General features: G+C 32.7%; 1 non-coding gene across 1 annotated transcript; it reads left to right on the top strand.

Annotated features, from left to right (window-relative positions):
* LOC109460764 (uncharacterized) lies at positions 1-7,045 on the top strand. Its single transcript, XR_012496630.2, has 2 exons — positions 1-1,419; positions 6,860-7,045. It is a non-coding gene; the product is annotated as an uncharacterized LOC109460764 (transcript).
* Positions 7,046-11,110: the final 4,065 nt, after the last annotated feature.

Genomic DNA, 11,110 nt, shown 5'->3' with positions numbered 1-11,110 from the left:
ATTATATGTGACTAAAGACTATTTTTAATTTAAAATTTTTTTTCTGTGGCAGTCTTCAGCAAGCAACTCTGCTCTTTTCCTTATAGGGTATAGACAGTAATTATGTATTAAAAATATATTAACTATTTAAGTACAGTATTTAAGAACTATCTTTTGCAAAACTTTCACAAATCCCTAAATTTACAAATTCCAGTATAGCATGTATTTTGCTCCATACAAGTTTAGTAAAGTGTAACCTCTTCAGTGGTATTGCATGTGTAGAAAATAAAGCAGAATTGAGATATTAATCCTGGGTGTTTGACCTGGCCAACTAGTTAAGTCATTCATTCCTTACTGCATCATAGGTCAGTGGTTTAATTTTATACCTTATATGCCACATACCTGTGGAGTTCCTTGAAAATAGTCAATATTTCAAACATCAAACTAAGAATGCAATGTGTCTAATATACACAATGCACTATGACAACCATAAACTTATTATTATAACTGATGGATTTGTTATTACTGATGGATTCTAAAGATTCTACTGCAGTCACTCACTCACAAAATACAAAAACACACAGTATATAAGTGCAACTGTAAGCATCTACTGAATCTTCTTGCTAATATTCAGACTAAATGTATTCTTGACAAAATACAAGAAAGGGTGAAAAAGCAAAGAAAAATATAATAAATACAAAATTCAAAATAAAATGACACATATAAGTATAAATATATCTCAGCATTTTCAATAAAAATATAAATGGATTAAAATTCCCTATTCAAAGGTTGAACAAGTAGCCCATTCCACAATCAACTACTCTCTCTATATATGGCACTAGACTCTGTAGGCTTTTAAAAGGTAGATGTAGAACTTGTTTCTTCGTGAAGTTTACTGTACCCAGAGTTACTTATTTTTTGAACCAAAGAATGAAGTACTAAAACCCAAGAAGAGCTTGATACATAAAAATAAAATTACAAGTCAAATCATTTTTCTTTGATCTTTTCCAATACTTAGGGGAAAGCCCATACTTAGTCTACATACAACTCACCTCATGTAACTGCCATTTTGATATGGTTGTTGCCTAGATATTGTCACATTTCCTTAAAGAAATGTTCACATTGTCATCCCCAAATGGAAATACTTTCATTGTCCTTAAAGATTATTAGGTGTAAAAAATTATTTTAAACACAAGAACACATTTTGGAGAGTATGAGGTTTAAATTTATTTTCAAATGACAAAATAAACAAGATATGCAAAGTAGATTGCTCTATTCGAACCTTGCCCAAAGACAGTGATTTAATAAGATGCCCTCTCACCTTCAATTTAGACCAAAAGCAAAACTGACAACTCAGGTGGAGAAGTGGTAAATGAGAAATGAAACTTGGCCTGTGGTTTCATGTTTAAAGCAAAAAATACCGATTCAGAGGAATTGAAGGTAGGTGGAAACGGCTACTATATTTCTAATGAAAAGATGTTCATGCAGTGCAGACCTGACTTGTGTGCGTTAATAAAAATAGTATAAAATTAGGAAAGTAATAAAGAATTGAATAAAGTCAATGCAGCCCTGCATACCGTGTTTCCCGGAAAATAAAACCTAATAAAAAAATAAGCCCTAGCATGATTTTTCAGGAGGACATCCCCTGAACATAAGCCCTAATGCATCTTTTGGAGCAAAACTTAATATAAGACCCAGTCTTATTTTCAGGGAAACACGGTAACATACAGTCTTTAGAACTAATTCAATTAATTAATTAATTAATTTCAAAACATAATAATTTCACTTTTATAACTCAAACATAGAAAAATACTTCCAATAAACTTATGAAAATATTTAGCATGATAATCAAAGACGGCCAAATTAAAATAACAAAATACAATTTTTACCTATTAAATTAGCAAAGATTTAAACATTAAATATTAATGTTGACCAGGATTAGATGTGTGGAGTGTCAGGAGACTTCTTGGATGATTGAGTATAATTTGACTGAGCTTTCTAGAGGAATTTAGAAATATACATGAAAAGCAATTTCATTTCTAGGATTTTATCCTAGTATGTAATTATGGCCACATGCAAAGATATACGTACATGCATTTTTATTACAGCATTGTTTGCAAAAGTGGAAAAGTGAAAACAACCTAAATGTCCACTAATAGAAAATTGACTGAATAAATTAAGGTTCCTATACATCCTTACAATGGAAGAATATGTAGCCTTTAAAAATACTATACCATGTACTGACAGGAAAAGTATCTTCATAATAAATTAAATAAAATTAAGTTAAAAAGCAGATTATAAAGCAGAATCTATAGGATAATCACATGTCTGTGACGATTTCATTCATGTAAGAATACAAAAATGCCAGAACCCTTAAACAGCAAAATGTTTATCACTAGGTAGTAAGGTTAAAAGTGAGTTTTATTTTATTATTACCTGTATTTTCCAAAAATAATGTGCATTAATTTTGTAGTAAGAAAAAAGCTGTACTTTTAAATGAAGCACAAAAGATAAAAATAGTAGCTAAATATATTGTAAAACATTAATTCCGAATCATAGGTCCTCTTCGTGGTACTTACAGAAGGTACCAGTTCTTCATGGTACTTACTGTATTTCTGATTTCTCAGTGAGTATAACCCTTACAATGGCTTGAGCCCTTTCCTAATAATCATCTGATTCTTTTTACGATGGCCTTTCTATTACCTGTACAGCATCTGATTCCCTAAGAGCAGCAATTTCAAAACTGGTATACATTAAAAATCTTTAAGTGGTGATGAGGGGTTGACCAGGGGTTGACTATTCCAACATTCAAGCAAGGCCCCATCTTGCTGTGCCCTTCCTTAGCACAGCAGCTATTGCAATCTGCATATGTAATCATTTAGTGGCCTGTCCCACAGCTAGGGAGAGAGCTCCCTGGTAGAGAAGGGAAGAGTCATGTTTTCATTTCTGTATATCCACGTCCTTGTTCCAAATCAGGCATGTGTGATTGTTGAATTAAACTGAACATGCTAGAAATGTTACACCCCTGGCTAAAATTAAAATGAAGAAATTTTATAAATGTTCAGTATTCAAATTGTGTATTTCTGTTTTTGGTTTTAATGTGTTTTAACTAGTGGGGGGCTAGAAATCTATACTAATCATACTTCATTTCGGAACAGTGATCTTGCTACTTTCTTTTAAATGTTTTCTTAATTTAAGTATAGTTGTTACACAATATTACCTTAGTTTCAGGGGTACAATATAGTCATTTGACATTTATGTATCTCACGATGTGATCACTACATTAAGTCTAGTAATCATCTGTCACTGCGCAGTTATCACAATATTACTGACTATAGTCCCCTTCATCTTTTTCAATCATCCCCCCAAACTCCTTCTCTCTGGCAACCATCAGTTTGATCTCTGTTTCTACAAGTCTGTTTTTGTTTTGCTTTTTCAGACTCCACATATAAGTGGAATCATATGGTACTTGTCTTTCTTTGTCTGACTTATTTCACTTAGCATAATACCCTCTAACTCCATGCTGTTGTAATAAATGAATTCAGTAAAGTAGCAGGATACAAAATTAATATGCAGAAATTCATTGCATTTTTATACACAAATAATGAACAATCAGAAGAAGAAATTAAGAAAACTATCTTGTTTATAATAGATCAAAAAGAATAAAATATCTAAGAATAAATTTAACCCAGGAAGTGAAAGACCTGTACTGTGAAAACTATAAGACACTGAAGCAAGAAATTGAAGACGACACAAATAAATAGAAGGATATACTGTGCTCATGGATTGGAAGGATTAATATAACTAAATTGTCCATACTACTCAAAGCAATCTACAGATTCAATGCAATACCCATCAAAATACCAGTGACAGTCTTCTCAAAATTAGAAAAACTAATACTAAAATTTATATGGACCCACAACAGCCTCCAAACTGCCAAAGCAATCCTGAGAAAAAAGAGCAAAGTCAGAGGTATCATGCGTCCTGACATCAAACTACTACAAAGCTACAATAATCAAAACAGCATGGTACAGACAATGAAGCAATGAAGCAGAATAGAGAGCTCAGAAATAAACCCTCACTTAAGGGTCAATTAATCTATGACAAAGGAGGAAAGAATATACTATGAAGAAATGATAGTCTCTGCAATACGTGGTGCTGGGAAAAACAGAAAATTTTACTCTTTATGTAATTCTAGCTATACTATGATTAGAAATATAAGTGGTGCAGTAACTTTTACTTGATTCCTAGTCAGCTCTTTTTCTCTGTGCCATTGATTTCCTACTTACACGGAAGATTTTTCTTAATGTAAATCCAATATGATTTGTAATAAAAAATAGTGATTTCCAATCATAAACATGTGATAGTCAAGAGTTCTTTTAGCTACTGCCAGAATATTATGTCTTTTCACAAACTCCAAGCCTATATTCCACATTAGATAACAAGTAATTTACATGACTGCATTTTTGAGAGGAAGTCAGAACAGTGTTATGGATTAAATAATTGGTTGGAAGACAAACTGCATATAAAGTATAAAAAACACTACACCAGTTAATAGTCTCTTTCTGGCATTGCCTGAAAAGAGCAGCGCTAACTCAAACACGATGACATAAAATGTTTAAATCATCAGTTTATAATATTCATTATGATATAGCTGCTGCCACTAGTAGGGTAGTATAATTTTGTGGCTAAAGAACACCGACCTGGAATTTGCTATTTATTATTTATGGAGGGTGAATAAGTACCTTAACTTTCCTGAGTCTATTTCTGTCTATTTCTGTCTACAGTTATACTTGACTTAGACAGTGGCAGCTCTAATTAATTGAAGTGAGAGTGTCAGGAATTTGACACAGTATCTGGTACATTTTAAGAGCTTGATAATTGATAGTTGAGAAACAATTCCATTTTCTAGGTGAAAAAATAGGATTCAAAGAAATCAGATTTCACATAATCCTAATGAACTGAAAAAATTCTGGTTTCAATTAAACCCAGGCCTATGTGATTCCAAAGCTCATGCTTTTTTCACTTTACCACAGTGTTTCTCTGCTTCCCAGATTCTTTAATAGATTTTGTTAACCCCACAACATTCCCTTGTTTTTGTTTATACTCTCTTTCTCTCTCTCCCTCCAATAATTTTCAAATTCAAACTATATTTCTTATTTTTTTCCAATGCAAATATCTCAAATCACCAAACCCTTTGCCTATTCATGACTAACATAAAGAAAATGTTGCTAGAGGGAGGAGGAAGTCCATTTTATTGAAAATACAATTGTTTCGAAAGAAGGATGTTTTCTTGTAACATGTTTCCCTGTAACATAACCTCTTAATTGTGACCTATCAGAAATGATGTCGTCCATCCCTTCCGGTGGTCACTAAAAATCTTTATCTAGACAATCAAATGTACGTTGCATTTAAAAAATGGACAGTTTTCTATTTCACTCACCCTCACACCCAATCCCACATTAAAGGATAGTAGCATCTATGACAGGGGCCCCCACAGGAAAACTTTTTTTTAGAAAAAGCATGTACATACTAAGTAAGAATTATAGTCTCATTTTCTTTATCCCTCAAAATTTTTCTAGTCACAGACATCTTATACTACACCTATAGCAAGAAGAAAAAGTAAATCTAATGCTAAAGCTCACCCAACAGACGGTGTGCCTATGGACTATGCAACCTAAACTGGCATTAGAAGCTTAAACTACCATCTTTCTTTTACGTGCTGTTATGACAAGAAGCTGTGCTGTCTGTGTGCAAAAGAAATTCAATAGATTACTTTCAGGAACTTCATTACACTTTTCAAAAAGCATATTTGTATAATTGACTTCCTAATTATAACAGTGATTCCCAAATTTGAGCAACATAGTGGTTTTAAACCACTATGTTTATCAAATTAAGAACATTATAAAGTATCCCAAACATAAAGTAAAAACATGATTTAAATTTACTTTAAATAAATAATATTTTCCATTCATCATTTTTAGGTGGGGGAGTTAAGAATCTTATGATATAAAATGATAATAAGTTTAATGATTACTAACTCACAATAGGAGAAAAGGAAACATAATTTTTAAGAATAAGAGGGCATGGTATTCGAGTATGAAGCCTGTTATTTATTTTTTAACATCAAAGAATAATTACTTAAGCTTGCTTTATTTAGGGAGTGCATTAAAATGTTAACAATAGTTGTTTTGGGTGGTAGAACCAAAAATTAATTTCACTTAATTTTAATTTATTTTTCTACTTTTATGAGTACTTTACATTTTCTATAATGAATATATTTTTTTCTTTTTTGAACTTTAAAATAAAAGATGCTGAAATAAATGTCACATGTGGCATAAAACATGTATTAATATTTCAGTACAATCTTGTCTCATCCTCTAAAGACAAAGTTGGAATTTTTTAAATGTCATGTTCAATTTTAAATTTAAAACCCAAAAATTTGGGATGATTTAACTTTGGAGAAATCCTTATCAAATTAAAAATCAAGTCATATTTGAATACAGAAGGTCATTGTTTGGTTCAAAGCTTCCAATTTACTTTTACTAAACTGATTTATCCATTAAGTCAAAGATCAGACTAATTTGTGTATATATAGTTGCAGTTTTTATTTTATTTTTAAATATTTCAACTTTTCAATTAATTACAAATTAATTGGTTGGAATAGGATAATAGTTGACTATGAGTTTTACCATTTATTCTAAATGCTCTATCTAAAATATTCATAAATAATACATTTCTAGAAAAGTACAAATATTTCTGAGTGAAAATTTTCTAAAATAAAACTGATGAATTTTTATTTGCATAGTCATATGAAAAAGAATGTTGACTTTTAATGTGTTTTTTCCTTTCACCTTAATTTACCTTGAAAATTTTCTAGCTTTGAGGATGTCTGAGGATTGTTCACTCAACTCTCAAGGAAGCAGAACCACTGGCCTGATGTCAATTTTCAAGTGTAACAGTACAGCTCTAGAGCCAAGAAAATTGTACAGGGCAGATGACTTGTAATAAGTATCTACAATTCTCATTGCAATAATTTTTAATGGAGATTAAAAATAAAAATACACATTTACTGAGTATTCATTCAGTATCAAGGAACTGTCAGATGGTTTACATATATTATTATACCTAATTTAATCCATAAACCAATCTGTGAAAAGACCTACCAAGTCCTCCTTCCTTCCCTCTTTTTCCATAGGTGTCAGACTTTCATCTCAGTCTGAGGGTCTCTCCCCACCATCTCTAGCTCCCTCTCCCAATAAATCTCTTGCCTACTCCCATGTTGAGGTCTGTTTCTCTGCAAACCTGAAATAACACATGAAGAAAAAACAATTTTTTTTTCTGAGAGAATGTAAGTTTCTTTTCCCTCTTTTGCAATGCTTATTATATCAATAAATGTTAGTTATTATAAGTGATTATTACAAGTGACTTTATTTTTATTATTTATTTTTAATTGAGGTAACATTACAATTGCAACAAAAAGAATAAAATACCTAGAAATCAATTTAACCAAGGAAGTGAAAGACCCATATATTGAAAACTATAAGACATTGTTTAAAAATTGAAGAATACACATACACACAGAGAAATGAAAAGATATTCCAAGCTCGTGGATTGAAAGAATTAACATTGTTAAAAATGTCTATGTTACCTAAAGCAATCTATCTACAGATTCAATACAATCCCTATCGAGACCCCAATGGCATTTTTCACAGAAATAGAACAACAACAAAAATCCTAAAATTTGCATGAAACTACAAAAAAAACCCTAATAGTCATAGAATATAAATTTTCTGAGAGTTCAGAATCCTTTTTAGAAATGCTTTCTTTCAGATATGTCAAATGTGGACCTTGCTATACAATGGAATAACAAATGTTTCATATGTTTTCATACTGCTAAAGTTATATATTAAACAGATACTTGTAAAAATGTGGCTCTGAGAAGTATCTTGATTAGCTGGTTTAAGAAAAGTTCTCAATGACACCTTAGTTAAAGGTAATAATTACCTTTAGTACTTACAACTTTTTTCTATAGTGATGACTAATATCATACCTGTATTAGAGTTTTATCTATTTATATAATACCTTTCTACTATTTCCAATATTTCTCCCATTGCCGTGGAAAATTAAAATGAAGAATGCCTTAAAATAATGGAGTGAAAAAATCGTAGTGTGGGGGCCAGCCCAGTGGCTCAGGTGGTTGGAGCTCCGTGCTCCTAACTCCGAAGGCTGCCGGTTGGATTCCCACTAGGCCAGTGGGCTCTCAACCACAAGGTTGTCGGTTCAACTCCTTGACTCTCGCAAGGGATGGTGGACTGCACCCCCTGCAACTAACAACGGCAACTGGACCTGGAGCTGAGCTGCACCCTCCACAACTAAGATTGAAAGGACAACAACTTGACTTGGAAAAAACAGTCCTGGAAGTACACACTGTTCCCTAGTAAAGTCCTGTTCCCCTTCCCCAATAAAATCTTTTTTTAAAAAAATCGTACTGTGATATAGTGGGAAATATAATGGCTTTAGAACCAGAAAAATTTGAGTTGGAAACTAACAACAAACCACTAGTAAAGTCTGTGTGAACTTGGACGAGTTTTCTCACCTGTAAAATGAGGATAACACTATTTTCCTTGGGTTATGAGAATTGAATAAATGAGCTGACTTATGTAGATCATGCAAGTAACGCTTGTTTTATTTTTATATTCTTTATTCATCCTGTACGCACAAACACTAATACACACACACACACACACACACACGTTTGAAAACAAATTTTAATTTTAATAATTTAATTATGGAGACTTAAGATTTATCAAGTTGTTGTTGTTGGAGTATATATAAACTATATATAGCATTATATATTAGGCATAATACATACATGTCCAAACATGCAGACCCAAAGAACCAGATTCCTCATTCATGGTTAATAAACTTATTTTAGCCTCTGGGCAGCAAATTTTATAAATTATCTTTGAGAAATATTTTTATTCAAAACATTATAATACATTCATTATTTAGCTCTAGTTAGTGCTGTAACAGAAAACACCTTTAAAGAGGTAAGACGGTAAGTTCCTATCCCTGTGACATATCTATGTCTATCCTAGAAGTCTCTGTAAGTAAAGTTTTTCAGCTGGGTTAATTAACACAGATGCATGTAGATATAATTCTATCAGAAATTACATATAAAGAGGGAGAGAGGGACCTAATGATCTACCAAGCCATGATTTTGCTCTGAAGATAGGGGAAAATGCTAGCAACAGGCAAGAAGTTGTCTCTTCGAAAGTCAAAGCCATTCTTGGCTTTGACATTTCTAATGACTTGCAAAATACTACAAATACTGTATAGATCTACAAATGTTTAAAATGATCCATTTGACATACCCAAAATCCAAAATATCGCAAACATTCTACGCATGTCTTTATGTAGAAAAAAATAAGAAACAGATATAATATTCTTCCCTCTTGCCTATAATTCTGGTGCCTACAACACTGCTCTCTGGAATAATCAATTGTTTTGGGGGTGGGGCAGTACGGGGGTGGGGGGGGGAGAACAAAGAAAGGGGTGGAAGATAGAAAGTCGCCCTGAAGCCCTTGTTCTCTGGGCTTGGTGTAGGAGGTAGCAAACTTTTCCAGGTGAAAATGGTTAGGGCCCTGAGCAAAGGTACTAGTCTCTCCTAAGGAAATCTCTCCAAACCTCTGTATTCTCAGAAAGGATCCAAGAGTTGTTGAGATAGTATGCTTGTACAGTCTGTATGTAGTGACTTAGCAACTCACTTGGGAATTTTGCATTTCTTTTATCTTGATGCCCAGTTGAAATTTCAATTTTACATTCTGTTATACAGGTTTCTTTCCTGGGAAAATTCTCTCAGCTTTTAATATAGGATACATTATGAGTCTACACAAAGGAGTTATAGTTTACAGTAGTTTCCAAATGTGTTTAATTACATTAACTTTTTCCTTTTTTTCAGAAACTTTTAATCAAATTGGTGTTCTATGGCACAGACTTTGGAAAGTATCACCCTACAAGATTTTTGTTTTTAGTGATTAAGAATGAGAGCGCTGAGTCCAAATTGGAATTCTAGCTCTGCCACTTAATGTGCAACTTTACGCTCTGTGCCTCAGTTTCTTTCATTAGAGATGATGGCATTTACCTCACTGAGTTGTTGAGGAAGTGAAATTAGTCAAACCATGGGAAAATACTTGGAAAAGTGCCTGGCACAGAATACAGGCTCAATAAACATCATCTGTTATTATTAGTAGTAATAGAATCAGCATTGGTAGCAGTAAAAGTAGTACTGTGTTTCCCTGAAAATAAGACCAGGTCTCATATTAATATTTGCTCCAAAAGATGCATTAGGGCTTATGTTCAGGGGATGTCATCCTGAAAAATCATGCTAGGGCTTATTTTCCGGTTAGGTCTTATTTTCGGGGAAACATGGTAGTACTGGGGCTGCTTGGGTGATAATTATAAAATGGCAGAGTTTTAATTACATTGAGACACCTGTGTCATTTTGCAAATCCACGTGTTTCTAATTCTACAGGTCTGAAAAAGCAAATATTTCCATACATTTGAATATGGCTAAGTGAATCAAAATGCCTCCAGAGTCCTTTAAATACTACTATAATTTTTGTGTCTTCTTGTATTTAGTCAGATAAAACTTGTTTTGAAATGTTGAACATCATTTTCACAGAGTTAGAAGATCTATAATTAGAAATTATTTTATCATTATTGTTAGGTAATTTTTAGAGAAAGGAGGATACTTAATCTGAATGAAAAAATACCATTAACAACTTTGGGTAAGAATACAATAATTACAAAACACAAAGTTGTTTATTTTATAACCAAATTCCCCAAAATGTGCAATCATTTTTGTTTTGTGATTTTTCAACTCTCATGTCTCTGCCTGAGACCACCATCTTACGACTTATATTATAAAACGTGCACACTATGGTCATTACTTTTTGAGTAGTGTCTTGCTTGCACTCAAGACTCAGAAAGGGCAGAGAGAAAACAGCAAGCCCATGAGCACACACCTCAAGATCACTAAATTTTAAACACATAATTGTATACTCACCGCTGAAAAGCAGCATACAAAGCCAAGGTGGGCCCTGGATGAGTTGCTGAGAAGTCCCAG

Source organism: Rhinolophus sinicus, chromosome 17, assembly GCF_057876585.1.
Source record: "Rhinolophus sinicus isolate RSI-liver-muscle chromosome 17, RSI-T2T, whole genome shotgun sequence".
Lineage (NCBI taxonomy): Eukaryota > Metazoa > Chordata > Mammalia > Chiroptera > Rhinolophidae > Rhinolophus > Rhinolophus sinicus.
Note: the sequence above shows the minus strand (reverse complement) of the source record. Positions and strands in the feature narration are given on the sequence as shown.